The sequence below is a fragment of the Schistocerca americana genome, chromosome 4, assembly GCF_021461395.2.
Source record: "Schistocerca americana isolate TAMUIC-IGC-003095 chromosome 4, iqSchAmer2.1, whole genome shotgun sequence".
Taxonomy (NCBI): Eukaryota; Metazoa; Arthropoda; class Insecta; order Orthoptera; family Acrididae; genus Schistocerca; species Schistocerca americana.
The window spans coordinates 843,671,294-843,690,477 of record NC_060122.1 but is presented as its reverse complement, the minus strand read 5'-3'; positions in this window follow the sequence as shown (position 1 = coordinate 843,690,477).

Below are 19,184 nucleotides of genomic sequence, written 5' to 3'. Positions count from 1 at the left end.
AAGGTGAGATCAAAATTATCACAGATCGCTGTAAATATATTTCAAACAAGCCGTTAAGAATGTCACGGGATTCTCCTAAATGATGGTACCGTTTGACTCAAAACACACCACAGTTTCATCCAGATTCGGGCTGACCTTAGTCCGGTACAAACCAACAAACGTGTAACTGAATTTCTCAAGGGACAAATCAAGAACCACTTACGATGAACAATCGTAGCACGCTAATTCTCCATTTTAACAATAGTTGGTTTTTCTTTGCTCCTGTCGTTGGAATCATACGACCGGATTCTGCAGCTCATTTTCAGACGACAATCTCAATAAAATTTTACAAAAAAATCATATAAGAACACTTCCAAAGCAACTCATTAATCGCCAGTTTCTTTTCATAACAGCAAATCATCTCAATAAAATGACGTGACATCTGCTAGTAACATCGATTTAACGCAAGACAAATTCTGGCGCACTATAATTGTCATGCATCAAATTCGACTTGAGGAGGCTCAAATATCGCACGAAGAATTCCTTTCATGTTTCACAGTATCTGTACCACAAGGACAGTAACGACACATTTTTACCTGATGACGAAACAGTGTGTTAACTGTACGATTCAGAAAATGATACACATTAGTCGTCAACTACAAAACATCTTAACTCAATAAACTTTTGGAACTGTTTCCGGAAAGTCATCGTGTGCAAAATATTGCTTGGCAGGAGAAAAATGCATTTATATTACAGCCAGCTTTCAACAATATTGTTATGAGTGCAACGGGTATCTGTGTCAGTACTGGGCTAGTGTGAAATCTGTAAAGAGTTGTGTTCTTTCCACGATCAAGTAAAAGTAAAACATTTATACACCATCAAGCGATTGTATATGCAACTAATGCTTTTCTCGTGTTCAGTAATACATGTACGAGGACTGCTGGAGAACGGAAGTAAATTTTTTGATGACGAATCCTTCAAGTTTGTTTTCGTTAAGAAATACATCTCACACTTTAACATTTCAGGTGTAGATCAGACTACAATCATTTTTCTAATATAGACCATTCTTCACTGTCACCTGTACCATTCCGAAAATCTTACACGGTCTTTAATACCGTATTTTTCCGTAGGTATGATGAAACAGAATTTCCCCACCCACACTTCCCCAGTATTGCTGTGAGGGTTTCCGTGGAGTTCGCAGGTGGTGCGTTCGGTCGTAAAGTGGTCGGTATGTTTTTCCGTCTGCTCCATCCGGAATCCAATAAAGCTACGAGTGAAGGGGAGCCACCATGTTTTTCGTGTGGGCGGCCAGAGTCTGGAAATTGTTACGACGTCCCGTTCCACCGTGTGGAGATGAGGAGTAGGAACAGGCGGGGGGGGGGGGGGGGGGGGGGGGGGGAAGTAAATGACGAAAGACAGCCACCCGCTGCACACAGGCTAATAGACATATGCTATAATCCAAGAAGAAACAGTGTCACAGCAAGCAAAAATCAAAACGATTACTTCACATGGTTCTGAATCACTCTGAGAACGCGTTTGTTTTTCGTTTGGCAGTAAGACGATAATTTCATAAATTCAGTGCAAAATTAATAAATGCATCAATGAGATATGGTAACGATTACATTGATTTTCTACAACATAGCAGTCGAGTTTTTACACAATTATAATTGCCTTTGTGGGATCAATATTACAAATCATCTACGCTTTGCAGTAATTGACCATAGTGAGGACGAAGGGGATGCAGTTCATTTTCACAACATATGTAGTATCAGCAGTATATGTTCGTTTTGTGGTCTTATGTTAGAAGGGTCGTTTGATGCAGGTCTTCACGCTATCCTGTCCTGTGCAAGCCTCTTCATCTCCGAGTAACTACCGCAACATACGTCCTTTTGAAACTTCTTTCTGGGTTTATTTCTTGGTTTCCCTTTATGAGTATTATCCTCCCCCCCCCCCCCCCCCCCCCCCCGCCTCCCACACCACACACACATCCGACCAAGTCTAAACTGATAATTCCTGTCTGTCTAAGGATATATCTTCTCAATCATTCCTTTCTTTTAGTTAGGCAGGACCATAATTTCTTCCCATCTAATCTAAGTATTCTCCTGTAAAACAAGTTTCCAGAAGGTTGTGTTCTTTTTATGCCTGAAGTGCTTATGGTCCACGTTTCATTTCTACTGTAGGCTACACTCTAAACAAATGCCTTCAGAAGACACTTTCTAAAACTTAAATTTGGATTAGAGGTTAGCAAATGTCTCTTCTCCATAAACGCGTTTTTCTTTCCATTGCCCGCCTATGTATATTTTTATATCCTATTTCGTCCATCATCAGATATTTTACTACCCACATAGCAAAAGTCATCTACTACTTTTAGTCTCTCATTTCTCAGTCTAACTCCATCATCATCACCTAATTTAATTCTGTACGTTCCTTTAGACTTCCTTTTCTTTTGCTGGTACTCATTTTATAACCTTTCTTCAAGACACTATCCAATCAGCTGACGTGCTCTTTCAAGTATTCTGCCATCTCTATGGGTGTAACAATGTCATCGGCAAACCTAAAAGTTTTAATTTCTTTTCTCTAATCTAAGATCCCTTTCAAATTTTTTCTGGGTTTTCTTCACAAGATGCTGAGTGCACAGATCGGATAAAATGGGGGATAACATAACCATATACTACTCTCTTCTGCACTCCTGCTTCCTTTTCATAGCATTCATTGTTTACAACAGCAGTTTGGTTCGTCTATTGGCCGTAGGTAACCTTGTCCTTGTGTTTTATTCATGATGCCCTCCTAACCTCAAAGAATGTAGTCCAGCCAACGTCGTAGTATGCTTTAAAACTACAAATGCTATAAACATACGTCCATCATCTAAGTTAAGTCCTTGTACCACAGACGCCTCGCATATTCCTGCATTTCTCCAGAATCTAAACTGCTCTTACCCGAAGACTGCATCAGATGGTGAATTATTTTGTAAATAATTCATATCAGTATTTTACAACCTCGAGTTTGGAACTGTAATTATTACATTCGTTGGTATTTCACCTTTGGTTGGTTGGTTGGTTTTGGGGAAGGAGATCAGACAGCGAGGTCATCGGTCTCGTCGGAGTAGGGGAGGATGGGGAAGGAAGTCGGCCGTGCCCTTTCAAAGGAACCATCCCGGCATTTGCCTGGAGCGATTTAGGGAAATCACGGAAAACCTAAATCGGGATGGCCGGACGCGGGATTGAACCGTCGTCCTCCCGAATGCGAGTCCAGTGTCTAAGTATTTCACCTTTATCGTGTATCTTGAAGAACGGGTGGAATAATTTTGACATAGCTGGCTCTCTCAGGGACCTCAGTAACTCTGAAAGAATGTTGCTATACTCTAGGGGACTTGTTTCGAGTCAGGTAAGCACTACGGCTATTACGTCAGGGTGTTCAGTGCATTATACACGATCACACAGACTACTACCAAAATGAGTTTTGTGGGTGCCAAACCAGTTACAACTTTGTCGGAGATTTTTTAGTGTTTTAAGATATTTATGCCAAATTTATTCACGCTTTGTCTTTTTATTTGCCCTGTAGTATCAGCGGAGAATTCGACAGGTTCAGAGGACTCTCCTGAACTTGAGGTGGGAAACTACCCTTAAAGGTGGAAGAATCAGCTATGATCTACGGCATGAGGCTACAGAAGGCAATGGAAACCACTGCTTTAAAGACGCAAACGTGTGTCCATTGGACATGTGGCCTGTAGTTGAAAAAGTATAATGATGATCTCTCCATTGACTGAAGATTCCGGAACAGTCCCGCATTCGGATCTCCGGGAGGGGACCGCCAAGGTGCAGGTAACCGTGAGAAAAATAGTGAATAACCAACGAAAGGATAACGTTCTACTAGCCGGGGAGTGGAATGTCAGAAGTTTGAACGCTGTACTAAATCTAGAAAATCTGAAAATGGAAACCACGAAGGATAAATTTAGATACAGTGGAGGTCAGTGAAGTGAAACGGAAAGAAGACAAGGATTTATGTTCAGATGAGTACACGGTAATATCGACAGCATCAGAAAATGGTATAATGGGAGTAGGATTCGTTATGAATCGGAAGGTAGAAGTTAGGACAGAGAGTTAGTTACTGTGCACAGTTCAGTGATAGGTTTGTTCTCATTAGAATCGACAGGAAACCAACACCGACAACAATTGATTAGGTGTACATGCCGACATCGCAAGCCGACTGAATGGATAATTCAGTACGTAAAGTGAGATGAAGATGGCGGAACGGAACGTGGTTATAGAGGAAGCAGTAGAAAGAAGGGTTATGGAAGGGTTTGGTGTTGGTACTAGGAATGAGAGGAGAGAGACCAATTGAGCTCTGCAATAAATTTCAGCTAGTAATCGCGAATACTCTGTTCAAGTATCGCAAGGGGAGCAGGTATACTTGGAAAAGACTGGGAGATACAAGAGGAATGGACATCTCTAAAAAAGGCAATCACGGAAGTCAGGTAGAAAAACTTATGAGTAAAGAAAGTAACTGAAGAAACCGTGGGCAATAAACGAAATACTTAAGTTGATCGATGAAATAAAAGGAAAAATTGAGAAATGCAGCAATACAAGACAAATAGGAGTGTAATAAGCAGAAAGTGCATAGAAGCTAAGGCGAAATGCATGCATGAAAAATGTGAAGAAATCGAAAAAGATTTGATTGTCCGAAGGAATGACTCAGCCTACAAGAAAGTCAAAACAAAATTCGGTGAAATTAAAAGCAAGGGGGTAACATTAAGAATGAAAGCGGAAATCCACTATTAAATACAGAGGGGAGAGCGAATGGATTTAAAGAGCACTTTGAAGGTCTGTAGGAGGTGAAGGGCCCGCCTGATGACGTAATAGAAAGGGAAGCATGAGTTAATAGGGCACAGCTAGGGGACCAATTATCATCATCAAATTTTGAAACGGCTTTGTAAGACGTAAGGTCAAATAAAGCAGATGAGACGGGCAAAATGCCATCAGAATTTCTAAATCCATTGGGGGCAGTGGCAACGAAACGGCTATTCACGTTGGCGTATAAAACGCGTGAGTGGCGATATACCACAAGAGTTTCAAAATACCATCACAATTTCGAAGATAAGTTCGAGAATAATCGCACAACCAGCTTAACAGCTCGTGTATGCAAGTGGTTAACAAGAATAATATACAGAAAAATGGAAAAGAGAATTGAGAATCTGTTAAATGACAACCACTTTGGCTTCACGAAAGACACAGCCACCAGAAAGACAATCCTGATGTTGCGGTTGATATTGGAAGCAAAGCTAAAGAAAAATCGAGACACGTTCATTGGAACTATCACTGTGGAAAAAGCGCTCGATAGTGTACATTGGAGCAAGATATGTACAAATCCCAATAGGGAACAATAAGAGTGGAAGACCAGAAACGAAGTTCTCGGATTAAAAGACAGGGATGTAGTCTTTTGCCACTACTGTGGGATATATACATGGAAGAAACAATGACAAAAATAAAGGTGAAAGAGTGGAATTAAAATTCGAGGTGAAATACCAATGATGAGATTCGCTGATAAGATTGTTACCCTCAGTGGAAGTGAAGAAGAATTACACGATCTCCTGAATGGAATGAACAGTCTAATGGGAACAGAATTCGGGTTGAGAGTAAACCAAAGAAATACGAATTTAATGAGAAGTAGTTGAAATGAGAACATCGAGAAATTGGTGATCACGAAATACATGAATTTAAGGGATTCCGCTGCCAGGAAGCAAATTAATCAATGACGGAAGGAACAAGGAGGACGTAGAAAGACTGACAGTGGAAAAATAAGCATTCCCGATCAAGATAAATCTATCTGCATCGAAATATAGGCCATAATTTGAATAAGAAATTTATGAGAATGTACGCGTCGAGCACATCATTATACATTAGTGAAACGTGGACTGTGGAAAAACCGGAAAACAAGAGAATCGGAGTATTTGAGATGTAGTGACACAGAATAATGTTCCAAATTAGATGGACTGATAGCGAAGGAATGAAAAGGTTCTCCAGGGAATCGGCGAGGAAAGGATTGTATGGAAAGCACTGACAAGAAGAAGGGACTGGATGGTAGGACATCTGTTAAGACATCACGGCATAGACACTGTAGCAGTGATGAATGAAAAACAGTTAAAGTAAAAAAAATGGATCAAATGGCTCTGAGCACTATGGGACTTAACTTCTGAGCTCACCAGTCCCCTAGAACTTAGAACTACTTAAACCTAACCAACCTAAGGGCATCACACACATCCATGCCAGAGGCAGGATTCGAACCAGGGACCAGACTCAAGAGCCTAGAACCGCACGGCAATAAGAAAGTCAATTATAAACAGTGCAGCGGAGGAAATAACGCAAAATGCCAAAAACCGCAGATGTGGAATGAAACCTGCCGACACCAGCCACTGCTAGGAAGAGGGGAAGGTGCAGTCTATGTAAAGAAACACCAGTGCCACAGAAGATACTTTACAAATAAAAGCGAAACGCGTCTGGTAAAATTCTTTTTGAGTACATTGCAGTCAGCTCAAGGCAGATAACCTATAATAACAGATGTCAACAGCTGCTGCGGAAAATGGCCACACAAACAAACGTATAAAAAAATACATGTTTCAGTGTTTCTGGAAATTCATTCCCTAAGCAAATGCAATGTCAGTGGAAAAGTTAAGAAAGTATTTCGTTACATTAAAATATTTTAAAGCTAGATTTACGAAAATTCCTATTTCACTTCCCCGTTAGATGTAAAGAAATGTTTGTTAGAGGATGAAAGTTCCTACGGAAACACCTCCACAAGAATGCAAAAAGCTTAATTAAGAAAGACTTTGGACTCCAGGTACCAGAAGCGCTTTTTGATCACAAATACATTCGGAAAAGGCCATGTTTATATGGTCTTTATTAGCGTGAAAACTTAGAAGTTGCAATTTGTGAACAACGCAGAAATCGCATAAATAAAAAGAAAAATCTTTGAACGCCATACAATCTACGCGAGTGAAACAGCGAGCGCTAAGCTCCTCAGTGCGTATATAAAACAGCGGACGGTTGCGCGGAAGAATCTCACGTGATGCAGCAGCCCCAGCGTCGTCTGCCATAGTGCGCAACGTCTGCAACGGATCGTAAGTAATGTCACACGTACTGATTTCTTTGCACAAGCTATGTGGAGTCGGCTGTCAACGCTTTAACTTTCCCCGAAGCCATTAATTGCATCGAAACTACCGTTGAAGAGATGTAACCGGAAATACGGAAGCGTCCGATCCCGCCCGCCTGCTTTGACCCATGACGTCACAAATATGGCGGAAACAAAACCAAACACACACACTTTCCACAAGAAGCCTAATGACACTAACGGGACAAGCGCGGGAAATGGGGTGTTTTGGGTGGGGTGAAAACTAAATATAAACAAATTTAGACGCCTTACGTAGCTACAACGTGTAAGTGAAGACAGCCATGCATGAATACCCACCCACCTCCCCAGGGGTCGTAACCCTTGCAACCCATACAAGATAAAGATGCTTCAGTAGCTGATTAGTGTTTTTTGTCTTTTTTTAAAAAAATCTCACGGGATAGAACGGACAGATCAGAAAGATAAATATAATAAACTAAAGCAGAAATTGGAGGAAACAGATAATTAAAATAAGTAATAAGTGTTTTTAAATTTCAAAAAGTCTCACGAGATAGAACGAACAGATCAGAAAAGTAAATAAAATAAGATAAAGCAGAACTGGAGACTGCCACACTCAAACCAATCTCCGCGCCGTCATGACGTCACACGACAACACCCTTACGTGACGGGTCACAGCCGACGCGTGGGATCGGACGCTTCTGTCGACCCATGTAACCTTTCAAATTCCAACTGTGATTCTGCCTACACATTCAGCACAGAATCGTAAAATAACAGCACTTACTCACTTAAGAGCTGGAAAAATCAGTTGCGATAATGAAGTCACGTTTGCACTTGCTAAAGACAACCTTAAAAATATAAAAAATAAAGAATCCCATAAACAGCAAAACAATCCCAAATATTGTAAATCTGCCCAAAAGTGATCATAAAAATAAGTAAACTCAATCACTACTTCCAGAACGATGCAAGTTGGCGTCATCGTACTGCTGCCAGATTTAAAATTCACGCCGTGTTTAAATGTTGCCAAGAAAGAGATAATCTGCTTTATTCTGATTGGTCGTGGTCATAAACGTAAGCAGGACGTCACAACACGCACTCATTTTAACAAATGAGACATTTTAATACGTAAAACGATCTGACATAATAACTGTACATACATATTCCCCAGGACCTACCGCAGAAGGCTTTAACTAATACGGGTAGATACGAAGCAAACAAAAGAAAAAAGTAAAATCGACTAACAGCAGCGGTCGGAAATACTAAGACACATATTGATAATGTGCATAAAACTACGCTTCTTCAGAAAATCACGTATGTGGTTATGACACCATCGGTAACATGCATAAAACTACATTTCCTCAGAAAAACAATTTATGTTGTAAATTCAATAAAAATGAGATTAAAAATTACTCGGGCTGCTTTCACACTCATGACGAAGATAAATTTGGAAAGTACTTGCCTTTGCATGACGGATGTCGTCGGGCGGTATTGTCAGTAGCAAGATGGCGGCGATAGCGAAACTGTAGCATGTCCCACACCAGCGAATTCACAGCCTGACGAAGAACTTGCACACTGGTTAACTGATTTTGTGGCATCTTTTACTGTCTTAACCCACGCTAGTTCGTTTTAGGTTGCAAACAGGAAATTGTGAAACACATCAGTTTTGTAACATCTGTCCACGAAGTGAATTCTGCCCGGCGAAACCAGTAATCACGACTTGTCCACGTATTCACTGTCAGTGTTGTTTGTAGCATTTCACGAGCCTCGCGCCATTTGAACCAGTATGAGAACTTCCCGACGCAATTGGTTACAATGTTGGGCTTTCATCACATGTATAAAAGAAGTGTTGGGAGCACTTCGCTCACATTTTGTTCCATCACTACGCAGGCCCGCAACTGTCTGCTTACAGGGAAACTCTCACTCGAACACGCGTCGGTCGATTCTCTGACCCTCGATTTCATTTACTATAGAATAATACGCCCCCCCATGAACCATGGACCTTGCCGTTGGTGGGGAGGCTTGCGTGCCTCAGCGATACAGATAGCCGTACCGTAGGTGCAACCACAACGGAGGGGTATCTGTTGAGAGGCCAGACAAACGTGTGGTTCCTGCAGAGGGGCAGCAGCCTTTTCGGTAGTTGCAAGGGCAACAGTCTGGATGATTGACTGATCTGGCCTTGTAACAATAGTCAAAACGGCCTTGCTGTGCTGGTACTGCGAACGGCTGAAAGCAAGGGGAAACTACAGCCGTAATTTTTCCCGAGGGCATGCAGCTTTACTGTATGATTAAATGATGATGGCGTCTTCCTGGGTAAAATATTCCGGAGGTAAAATAGTCCCCCATTCGGATCTCCGGGCGGGGACTACTCAGGAGGATGTCGTTATCAGGAGAAAGAAAACTGGCGCTCTACGGATTGGAGCGTGGAATGTCAGATCCCTTAATCGGGCAGGTAGGTAAGAAAATTTAAAAAGGGAAATGGATAGGTTGAAGTTAGAAATACGGTAGAAGAAGAATGGGTAGCTTTGAGGGATGAAGTAGTGAAGGCAGCAGAGGATCAAGTAGGTAAAAAGACGAGGGCTGGTAGGAATCCTTGGGCAACAGAAGAAATATTGAATTTAATTGAAGAAAGGAGAAAATATAAAAATTCAGTAAATGAAGCAGGCAAAAAGGAATACAAACATCTCAAAAATGAGATCGACAGGAAGTGCAAAATGGCTAAGCAGGGATGGCTAGAGGACAAATATCAGGATGTAGAGGCTTATCTCACTAGGGGTAAGATAGATACTGCCGACAGGAAAATTAAAGAGACCTTTGGAGAGAAGAGAACGACTTGTACGAATATCAATAGCTCAGACGGAAACCCAGTTCTAAGCAAAGAAGGGAAAGCAGAAAGGTGGAAGGAGTATATAGAGGGTCTATACAAGGGCGATGTGCTTGAGGACAACATTATGGAAATGGAAGAGGATGTAGATGAAGATGAAATGGGAGATAAGATACTGCGTGAAGAGTTTGACAGAGCACTGAAAGACCAGAGTCGAAACAAGGCCCCTGGAGTAGACAACATTCCATTTGAACTACACACGGCCATGGGAGAGCCAGTCCTGAGAAAACTCTACCATTTGGTGAGCAAGATGTATGAAACAGGCGAAATACCCTCAGACTTCAAGAAGAATATAATAATTCCAATCCCAAAGAAAGCAGGTGTTGACAGATGTGAAAATTACCGAACTATCAGTTTAAAAAGTCACAGCTGCAAACTACTAACACGAATTCTTTACAGACGAATGGAAAAACTAGCAGAAGCCAACCTCGGGGAAGATCAGTTTGGATTCCGTAGAAACACTGGAACACGTGAGGCAATACTGACCTTACGACTTATCTTAGAAGAAAGATTAAGGAAAGGCAAACCTACGTTTCTAGCATTTGTAGACTTAGAGAAAGCTTTTGACAATGTTGACTGGAATACTCTCTTTCAAATTCTAAAGGTGGCAGGGGTAAAAAACAGGGAGCGAAAGGCTATTTACAATTTGTACAGAAACCAGATGGCAGATATAAGAGTCAAGGGACATGAAAGGGAAGCGGTGGTTGGGAAGGGAATAAGACAGGGTTGTAGCCTCTCCCCGATGTTGTTCAATCTGTATATTGAGCAAGCAGTAAAGGAAACGAAAGAAAAATTCGGAGTAGGTATTAAAATCCATGGAGAAGAAATAAAAACTTTGAGGTTCGCCGATGACATTGTAATTCTGTCAGAGACAGCAAAGGACTTGGAAGAGCAGTTGAATGGAATGGACAGTGTCTTGAAAGGAGGATATAAGATGAACATCAACAAAAGCAAAACGAGGATAATGGAATGTAGTCGAATTAAGTCGGGTGATGCTGAGGGAATTAGGTTAGGAAATGAGACACTTAAAGTAGTAAAGGAGTTTTGCTACCTGGGGAGCAAAATAACTGATGATGGTCGAAGTAGAGAGGATATAAAATGTAGACTGGCAATGGCAAGGAAAGCTTTTCTGAAGAACAGAAATTTGTTAACATCGAATATAGATTTAAGTGTCAGCAAGTCATTTCTGAAAGTATTTGTATGGAGTGTAGCCATGTAAGGAAGTGAAACATGGACGATAAATAGTTTGGACAAGAAGAGAATAGAAGCATTCGAAATGTGGTGCTACAGAAGAATGCTGAAGATTAGATGGGTAGATCTCATAACTAATGAGGAAGTATTGAACAGGATTGGGTAGAAGAGAAGTTTGTGGCACAACTTGACCAGAAGACGGGATCGGTCGGTAGGACATGTTCTGAGGCATCAAGGGATCACCAATTTAGTATTGGAGGGCAGCGTGGAGGGTAAAAATTGTAGAGGGAGACCAAGAGATGAATACACTAAGCAGATTCAGAAGGATGTAGATTGCAGTAGGTACTGGGAGATGAAGAAGCTTGCACCGGATAGAGTAGCATGGAGAGCTGTATCAAACCAGTCTCAGGACTGAAGACCACAACAACAACAACAGAATAAAACGCAGCTAACAAAGATATGTGTAATGTTCCTGTATTGCAGTTATATACAAAGAGAAGGAAAAAGTGAAAGGAAAGGAAAACAAAAGGAAAATCAATGCCTCTCAGAATTAGCAATACTTCAGAATATATTAATGAGGGTTAATCAGTAAATGACAGAAAATTTTAAATTCGTAGTTGGTTTGACTGATTAAAAAAGTTTTGCGGTAAAAGTGTTTAACCCACAGTTTTTTTTTCACTTTTGGTGAAGTGACTTTATGGTCTATCGTCCGTGTTATGTTTTTGTATCAAGTATTCACTTTTCAAGACTATCATACGCTTGCTGCAAAAGGTGAATTCCAAGATGATTCATACCAACCGGTTCGCCAGTTCTGGAAAGTCTTAACTAATTAAAGTGGCCGCGGTGACAAGAAAGTTAGTTGAAAATCACATGTAACAGATCTTTTATGTTTACCATCTATAGCTTTTTCGTTGTGGATAAATCTGGTGGACTTATTTTTCATATTTTCATCCACTAAAATGTTATGGCATTGTGTTCGAGACATGTAGTCGTTAAAAAAGAAGTGTTTGTTCCACAGATCTTCTATTGTCTTGTGTGGTGTCCACTGTAGAATCCCTTGTCGGCTGGCTGGCAATGTTAAACAGTTGGCCATTCAGACAACAGCTTCAGTGTACATTTACTACCTTATGATTTTTGCTGTCATCAAAATGTCGCAATTTGGAAACTACGATATTATTCGAAAATATAATAGTAGAAGGAGAAATGACCCTTATAATATCCGCTAGTCACCGTTGAAAGGAATCAAGTATATAAATAGTGAAGTGTGTGTGTGTGTGTGTGTGTGTGTGTGTGTGTGTGTGTGTGTGTGTTTGTGTGTGTGTGTTTGTAGCCGGCCAGAGTGGCCGTGCGGTTCTAGGCGCTACAGTCTGGAGCCGAACGACAGCTCCGGTCGCAGGTTCGAATCCTGCCTCGGGCATGGATGTGTGTGATGTCCTTAAGTTAGCTAGGTTTAATTAGTTCTAAGCTCTAGGCGACTGATGATCTCAGAAGTTAAGTCGCATAGTGCTCAGAGTCATTTGAACCATTTGTGTGTGTGTGTGTGTGTGTGTGTGTGTGTGTGTGTGTGTGTGTGCAGAGAGAGTCTGAATGTATATAAGTGTATCAGAAAACATCTATTTTGTATACCTATAAAATGTTTTTTACATATGATAATGTCATTCTTATTATTATTATTATTATTGTTATTATTGGCAGCATCAGCTGTAAGAGAAGTACGTCGTTATTAACTTTATTAGTTCACGGTTAGTTTCATTTGCTCACATTGTCAATATAGACACTTAGATCACTTTAATACTATTTGTCATATTAAAATCGTTATTTCTTAGGTAACTATGACGTAAAAAGTTACTGTATGTGTGAAACCCTGGTACGATGAAAGTGTGTGGTGGCCATAATCAGATAGGGATAAATAAATAAATAAAACGAAAATTGACCAGTATAAACAAGTAGCCTAAGACAACCATTCAGTAATCCAGTTAATAGCGCCATTCTTTTCACTGAAATAGTGCTTCATTGTCAAAGCTTTGTTCCACTTCTCGAGATCGTGTTGGGGAACGTAACAAAGCCCAAAGAACATATAGGGCTATGCCAGGATTCTGTATGTCTTGGCCACTTCTGTCTGCTCTCACTATAGTTCAGTGAGTTTCATCTTCCATGAACCATAACACCTCTTGTTATGATGTGGAAAGAGTCATTTTTAGAATTAAAATACAACGTCTGAATGAAAAACGTGACAATGTGCTGACCATATACCTACAGAAACTCTTATGCCGGTAATATTGAAGCGTTTCATTTGTCTGTTATGAAATAACGAATGAGTAAATTGAAATTGATTGTTGTCTTCTTATACAGGAACTGAGAAATGTCATTTACTTTCACAGTAAACAATAAAAGCTGGAACGTACAACAAAAATCAATCAAAATAACGTCATACGTCGTCAATAGGGAGTTGATGCTATAGATCGCTCACTGAATACATATTCCTTTTCCTTTAATTAAAGCAACACGTAATGGAAGTGTAGCCATTCTCAAAACCATTTTACGGCATTTCCTTAAGCAAAGCATTATAGGATCACAGGAAATGTATTAGTCACGCATAGATGAATATTTAAACCTACAAAGCTGGCGCTACGATCGAGTCAAACGTTCAACCGCGTGCATACTGCCTTCACGTGAACATACGGAGTGTCGGTCAGTGAGACCTTTATGTTTCAAGCGGAAATTGTACGGACACATGGCAAATGGAAGGACGTGACAGAGTATCAAAAAGTGACAATCGTGTTTGGCCGTGTCCATGACCATGCGGCGTCTGAAGTCGCTGGATTTTTGCGGAGGACTCTTCAGCGCGTCTATAAACTGTGGTAGAACTCACGTGGCCACCAAACACGACGTCAGAGTGTCTGTCGGAAAAATACTCTGACTGAGGGGGACCGCAGACACGTTGCACGGGTTGTGAATCAGAATCGCTTCCAGACCCGGCAGAAATTGCTGCAGGCCGTGAATGAAGGCCCATCGCATCCGAATAGCGAGAGAAAACTGCGACGGGAGCTGCTTGCAATGAACATTTGGAATCGGTCACCTCGCAAGAGGCCATTCCACACATAGGGACATAAAAACCGAAACAGCGAAGTTCATGACTGTTTTTGCTGAACAATTCTACACAATATTACATCTCGATTGCTCTGTAAAGTCACCTAACTCGAACCTCCATGGAAAATCTATGCCGAATCAAATCGGCTCCAAGACTTACATTTATTAGTTATACCTGACAATGTCAGAAGAAGGAGAATATGATCATACATATATTTCTCAACCCTCCGGCTTGCGTGCCTAATGTCACCAGCGATGGAATATATTGCAGCGGTGTCGCAATAACTCAAGCTTACGGCATTGATAACGCATGAAAACCGCTTCAGTTATACTTTTTATGAGAACGCATCTTCTGGAGACTTAATTTTTTTTTAATTGCCAACATAACGTACAGTTGGAAACATTACAATGTGATGACTAGTTTCAAGCGACTAAGCAACCATCTTCAGATCGTGGGAAAAAATTAAAGCTATTTCCATTCTTTGCTTGTTCTCAGAACTGAAGATGATTAGTCGAATAAAATGGTCATCACATTTTAATGTATTGTACTGTACGCAGTCTAGATAGCTATATAAAGTGTATAAATAAACCTTTAATATTAATACAGCTATATTTATATGGATGGTAAAATAGTAAACACAATTGACACCACGATATAATCCCTTCATTTAATTCGTTTCACTGTGTTTTGGAGCCCAGCGTTGACAGAATACATTATTCCACATTTCTATTTTTTCGTGACTTCATAACATTTTGTCGCCCAATGTGGGAGATGTTGTTCTTGTTGTGGTCTTCAGTCCTGAGACTGGTTTGATGCAGCTCTCCATGCTACTCTATCCTGTGCCAACTTCTTCATCTCCCAGTACTTACTGCAACCTACATCCTTCTGAATCTGCTTAGTGTATTCATCTCTTGGTCTCCCTCTACGATTTTTACCCTCCACGCTGCCCTCCAGAGCTAAATTTGTGATCCCTTGATACCTCAAAACATGTCCTACCAACCGATGCCTTCTTCTTGTCAAGTTGTGCCACAAACTCCTCTTCTCCCCAATTCTATTCAATACCCCCTCGTTAGTTATGTAATCTACCCATCTAATCTTCAGAATTTTTCTGTAGCATCACATTTCGAAAGCTTCTATTCTCTTCTAGTTCAAACTATTTATCGCCCATGTTTATCTTCCATATACGGCTACAGTACACACAAATACTTGCAGAAACAACTTCCTGACACTTAAATTTATACTCGATGTTAACAAACTTCTCTTCTTCAGAAACGCTTTCCTTGTCATTGCCAGTCTACATTTTACATCCTCTCTACTTCGACCATCATCAGTTATTTTGCTCCCCAAATAGCAAAACTCCTTTACTACTGTAAGTGTCTCATTTCCTTATCTAATTCCCTCAGCGTCATCCGACTTAATTCGACTACATTACATTGTCCTCGTTTTGTTTTTGTTGATGTTCATCTTATACCCTCGTTTCAAGACACTGTCCATTCCGTTCAACTGCTCTTCCAAGTCCTTTGCTGTCTCTGACAGAATTACAATGTCATCGGCGAACTTCAAAGTTTTTATTTCTTCTCCATGGATTTTAATACCCACTCCGAATTTTTCTTTTGTTTCCTTTACTGCTTGCTCAATATACAGATTGAATAACATCGGGGAGAGGCTACAACCCTGTTTCACTCCCTTCCCAACCACTGCCTCCCTTTCATGCCCCTCGACCCTTCAAACTGCCATCTGGTTTCTGTACAAATTGTAAATAGCCTTTCGCTCCCCGTGTTTTACCCCTGCCACCTTTAGAATTTGAAACAGAGTATTCCAGTCAACACAGTCAAAAGCTTTCTCTAAGTCTACAAATGCTGGAAACGTAGGTTTGCCTTTCCTTAATCTAGCTTCTAAGATAAGTCGTAGTGTCAGTATTGCCTCACGCATTCCAACATTTCTACGGAATTCAAACTGATCTTCCTCGAGGTCGGCTTCTACCAGTTTTTCCATTCGTCTGTAAAGAATTTGCGTTAGTATTTTGCAGCTGTGACTTATTAAACTGATAGTTCGATAATTTTCACAGCTGTCAACACATGCTTTCTTTGGGACTTGAATTATTATATTCTTCTTGAAGTCTGTGGGTATTTCGCCTGTCTCGTAGGTACATCTTGCTCACCAGATGGTAGAGTTTTCTCAGGACTGGTTCTCCCAAGGCCGTCAATAGTTCTGATGGAATGTTGTCTACTCCCGGGGCCTTGTTTCGACTCAGGCCTTTCAGTGCTCTATCAAACTCTTCACGCAGTATCGTATCTCCCATTTCATCTTCATCTACATCCTCTTCCATTTCCATAATATTGTCCTCAAGTACATCGCCCTTGTATAGACCCTCTAATTGTGCTTCACAAGAACGATGTCGACTGTGTGTCAATAAATTGTTCTCTTCGAGGTAATTCACAATGTTCGAACACAATATGTGTTGTAAAATCCTGCTGCATATGGACATTAATGATATGGGTCTGTAATTTAGCGGATTACTCCTACTTCCTTTCTTGAATACTGGTGTGCGGGCTTGTGTCTGGATATGCGGTCATCCTCGTTAACGGTTGCTCGAAACCCTGTCTGGTCCGAGCACGGGGCTCACAATCCGAACCACACGCCACTGTTAAGCACTAATGAAGGACTGGGTCCCTTGCTTCGATTGCACATAATTCATTAAGGCCAATCCAACACGTTTATTTCATATAACATAAATGAAGTTACATTTGAATCTGTCTGACATTAAACAGGAATAAAAGAAACACCAATTTCAATATCAGCTGATTTAGTGCGTGAAGAGCGAGTTAAGCCAATAACCAGGTAAACTAAACAATTCACCGTAATTCAAAAGAAAAAGACAAACAAAACAGAATCAATACCTCCCCCCTGACAAATGTCCAAAAAACCTTACAATACTACTCTAAAGAATACACTGAAGTGGGGAGCAGTCATTCACCCGACAGAACCCTTCAAAATAAGTTCAATAACACAGCTGCGTGCCCCAGAAGACAGGAAGACATTAAATACACTTCGTTTGAGGAGTAACACATACTCATTAACATTACGCCACTCCTGTTTGAACTGCAGTGTCCCGAAGAAACAGACGCTTATTCTGAAAGAACAATTTTTTTATATGTTTAAATTACATCATTAAGGAATTCCAAATCTTTCCTCTTTCTAGGCGGAGGCTGAGCCAGAAACACAGCACGCCACAACAACACAGTTTTGCTGCGAAATCTCACAGGACAACCGGAAGCAGTAACAGACAAGGGGTCGGCACCCACAAATAACACAGGCTAAGAGTCAGGCCGGGAGCACATCCTACGAGAACTTGTTCACACTATGCTCATCACAAACTGTAGACATTCCTGCCGAACATCCGCTTGCGGTGGCTCCCAGAAAGACGAAGCAACCAATAGGCCCACGCCGTGTTTCTCACACAGGCACCTCAATTTGTACAAACATCTAGGCCAACCAACTTCGGACTCCCCTCTCACTGCGAGGCTTGGCACAGTTTATACGAAATGCCTTCAAGGCAACCAGTAACCGCCGCAGGAGTTTCGCGATTAGCAAACAGCCCCAGCGTAACAGACATCACACACGTGCTTACGCCCTAGCCACAACTCCGTCAGTCTCACAGGCCGCCCCAAACCGACTGCCTCTCGCCGGCCCGCGCGCCCCAGCCGAAAACGCAAAGATGCTCATTCCTGGGGACGCACCAAAGATAAGAAGCAGATCGCTGATGATCGACCAGCGATCTGGCTCACTGACTGAATGCAGGTTAGTAGGAGCAGTATTATGCTATGGGGTACATTGACGTGGGCTTTTGTGGGCGACGTATTGTAGTTATCAAAGCCATCATTACAGCTGTGGACTCCATGAACATTATGATAGACCACATGCACTCTTTGATACACGATGTCTTCCCCAACTGTCCCTATAAGAAGGCCAGACTCGTGCTACAAAGGTTCGACTGCCGCACTGATGTCTTGGCAACCAAGTACGCCCGATCTGAGCCCAATGGAAGAGATCTTGGAAGCTATCGGATGACTGCTCCACTTTTACAGCCTCCAGAGATCAGGGGTCTCAATATGTGAGCATGACCGAGAGGGATGACTGACGTCGAAGCATGCGGAGAGACATAGACAAGTGTGTCATTGTCTTTATTACATCTACATCTACATCCATAATCCGCAAGCCACCTGACGGTGTGTGGCGGAGGGTATCTTTAGTACCTTTATCGGTTCTCCCTTCTGTTCCAGTCTCGTGTTGTTCGTGGAAAGAAGGATTATCTGTATGCCTCTGTGTGGGCTCTAATCTTTCTGATTTTATCCTCATGGTCTCCTCGGGAGATATACGTAGGAGGGAGCAATATATTGCTTAGTTCCTCGGTGAAGGTATGTTCTCGAAACTTCAACAAGAGCCCGTACCGAGCTACTGAACGTCTCTCCTGCAGAGTCTTCCACTGGAGTTTGTCTATCATCTCCGTAACGCTTTCGTGATTATTAAATGATCCTGTAACGAAGCACGCTGCTCTCCATTGGATCTTCTCTATCTCTTCTATCAACCCTATCTGGTACGGATCCCGCACTGCTGAGCAGCATTCAAGCAGATGGCTAACAAGTGTACTGTAACCTACTTCCTTTCTTTTCGGACTGCATTTCCTCTTCCAATGAATCTCAGTCGGGCATCTGCTTTACCGACAATTAATTTTGTATGGCCATTCCATTTTAAATCTCTCCTAATGCCTACACCCAGATAATTTATGGAATTAACTGCTTCCAGTTGCTGACCTGACATATTGTAGCTAAATGATAAGGGATCTTTCTTTCTATGTTTTCGCAGCACATTACACTTGTCTACACTAAGATTCAGTTGCCATTCCCTACACCATGCGTCAAT